At 40.0% G+C, this 3,376-nt stretch overlaps 1 pseudogene; it reads right to left on the bottom strand.

Moving 5' to 3' along the window:
- Nucleotides 1-708: 708 nt before the first annotated feature.
- LOC137604101 (piggyBac transposable element-derived protein 4-like) lies at nucleotides 709-2,482 on the bottom strand (annotated as a pseudogene).
- Between the last annotated feature and the right edge of the window lie 894 nt (nucleotides 2,483-3,376).

The following is a 3,376-nucleotide window of genomic DNA, read 5'->3' on the forward strand; positions in this document are numbered from 1 at the left end:
ATTAGAAAGTTCTGCTGTCCATTTAGGAGTCAAAGAATCCCAGTTGCAGACATCGATAATGATCCATGACTTAACCTTAGTCTTTCTGTCACCTTTTCCGATTTTAACGGGTTGGTTTCGACCCGTGTTTTAAATCATCTCTAAAATACACTAAAAGCAATCAACTATCATCCAATTTGTTTCTCATCCCTTGGTTACATTGTTAGGCTTCCTTATTCATGAAAATATTGGTGTTGATATTTTTGGTGTGCGCCTCTGGGACTTTTTGTCTCTGTATAGCCCTCGATTTCGATTTTAAAAACTGGTAAAATGAGCCTCAAGAGAATCATATAAAAAATAAAAGGTTGTTGTGTTACCTGGCTATTGCTGAGGAGTATTAGAACACATCTCTTGAATAAATTTGTTTCATTTATATTTTCATTTTAATATTATTAACTATAGTAACTTTTGTGGTGTTACGGGTCAATGTTGACCCATATACATTTACTTCAAGGAAATGGAAAAAATGTGTTCTTTCAGCAATAAAACTTTAAACACAAAACGAAAAGCAGAAGAAGTCATAACACAAAATATAGATTTGTAAAGTCAAACAACTAATCAAACATATGTTCCAAAATTCCAAATTCGAATACCAATAAAAAACTAAATCAGAGTAAAAGTCTCTGTGTGCAAGAACATGCATATGTATGTGTGTGTGTGTATGTGTGTTTAGATGCATGTGTGGCAAAAAGTGACACTTTTTGTGTGTTCTTTGCAGATATATTTTTTGCACTTGAAGCACAATTCATTTCTCTTTCTGTCCTTACTGCTTGGGCAGACCTGACACACCTTTCTTTTAGAATCAGGTGGCCTGAATTGGGTTCTGGCTGTGGATGGTCTGGCTGGTGTTGAGGCAGGGCTGCCTGAGGAGGATGCCGGCGAGAATGCTCTTTGTGTTGCTGATGATGTGGATGGAGTGGTAGGAGAGCTCTGCAGCTGTCTGACCAAGGCTGCAGCATCTGGATCCGGGGAACCTGCTGCCTTTGCTCAATGTGTGGCTTGATGAGGGAATTTCCGAGCTCCTCAAGAAACATTCTCCACTTGGCTTTTTTGGTTGAGTTCCACCCTTGGTGGATGTAGGTCCACAACACAAATGCATTACATGCAGACACATCAAGCATGTTGTAAAACACAACCATTGGCCATCTCCTGGTCATTCGATGGCAAGTGTAGGTGGCAGTCAGCTTGTCTAGGTTGTCCACTCCTCCTTTGTTCTTGTTGTAGTCAAGGATAATTGTTGGCTTTTTATCACTTCCTGATGACACAGCTGCATCTTTGCGAAGAGTAGACATCAGAATCACATTCCTTCTTTTTTTTGGACAGTATGAGAAAACAAGGGTGATATCGGTAAAAGCAAACTTTGAGGAAAGTGGAGCCCTGTTCTTCACCTGCAAGATTTCAGCAGGCAGCTCAGGTTTGTTCTTCATAACTGTGTCCACCATGGTAAGTTTCCTTCTGAGAAGTTCTTGTCCAAGGTCAAAGCTGGTAAAAAAATTGTCACCGGTGATATTGTGACCCTGCAGGCCAGTAGTCATATCAAGGACCACACGTTTTTTTTGGTTCTTCTCAGGGATGCCACTCGCAGCTTTGCCAACGTAAATCTGTAGGTTCCAGGCATAGCTGTTTTTGGCATCACAGGCTGCCCAGATTTTTATGCCGTACTTCCCTGGCTTACAGGGTATGTATTGCCGGAAGGGGCATTTTCCTCGGAAAGGGAGAAGACGTTCATCCACTGTTACCTCTGGCCCTGAGTTGAACATCGGTGGAAGGAGCTGCAGCCATTACTCCCAGATATCTCTGATGGGGCAAGCTTGTCAGATCTTGCTCTGGTATTCCTGTTGCCAGATCTGAGGACTCGTGATATCATTTGAAAGGTCTGAAGTGACATTGTTGCCCGGAAAATATTTCTGCCTGTCGATGCATCCCAGAGACTATCAGTGGTGTCATTGCAAGATCTGTACACTCCAGCAAGAAGAACATCAATGTAAGCATCCAGGCATTCCTCATCCATGTCTTTCCACATGTCTCCATGGACTTTTTTTCCCTTCAAGGTTTGTCATAGCAATTATGACTCTTTTTATTGACAATGGCATAAATAGCTCAAAAAATGTTTGGATATCACTGACTCTTGTCACAGCAAACCTTGTGATTCCAGGGGTCTTTTTGACGACATTTTCAGCAGCTGCCCTGCCATGTACATCATGAGGTACTGAGCTCCAAAGTATCTTTCCATTTTTGGACTTGAATTTTTCAGCAGGAGCAGCTTCAGCACCAGTGACCTCCTCGTCAGACTCACCAGATGTGTGTCTTCTGGATGATACTCCGCATCATCTTCCTCCTCAGAAGCCTGCTCCTCTGCATCACTATGCTGCTCATTGTCGTCTCTCTCATTTTCAACAAAAACATGGTCCGAAACTTGGCTTACTGTAAATGTTCTTCTCATCTTTGCATGCTGCAAATTGGAGATGTGCACTCTCTGCAAGTGAAATGAGTGAATGGACATGTCCGACTTTATTTGTTTTTGTTTCTATGGAGGTGAACTGGAAAACAAAAATCCAAAATGAGAATCCACTAAAGCTCACATGACTAGGAGAGGAGCTGGTTGTCTGACAGTGCACTTATGATTTCAGTTTTGGCTCTAATTATTGCTTTATAAGCTTATTTTATAACCGGGTCGAAACGGACTCTGACACCTCAAAGGTAACAATTTAAACCAGAGCATTTTATAATTTAGTGAAAAAAAATTTTTTCACTAAATTGTTTTGTTGAAATAGAGGTTCCTGACAAAGTCAAAAAGCCTTGATGCAATAAACTCATTTTTGTGGTAGTTTTATGAATTTAAAATCAAGAACGGGTCTGTGGTGACCCTAACAACAGTCGAAGGTTAACAGGGGACATGATGCGATGTGACTTTTTTTCATCATACAGAAATATGTCATGGAAATTTCAAGGCTGCAGCGCACACAACCTTATAATGAAGTTTATGGTAAAGCAGAAAATGTCTTGTGTCTACCTGCTAACTTTCAAATCAAATGAAAAGTATTTACATGTTCTTCACATTCCAGAACTGTCCGAGGATAAGGAATGTCTGATCTATATATTGTAGGTTAATTTGTGGCCTGTTGCATTGTTTTATTTTATAAATGCATAAATCGGGAATCTATCAGTGACTTTTTGCATGGCATAATACGCATGGAAGGGATATTTTATCTTCCACTGGATAAATAAATATTTCAATATTTTATAATGGTAATTTGCTTTTTTTCATGAGTGTTAGAGAAGACATCAATGTGACTCAATGTTTCGAAGTATACTGTATCCATCTTCAAGATTTGTT

This window comes from Antennarius striatus, chromosome 11 (assembly GCF_040054535.1).
Source record: "Antennarius striatus isolate MH-2024 chromosome 11, ASM4005453v1, whole genome shotgun sequence".
NCBI lineage: Eukaryota > Metazoa > Chordata > Actinopteri > Lophiiformes > Antennariidae > Antennarius > Antennarius striatus.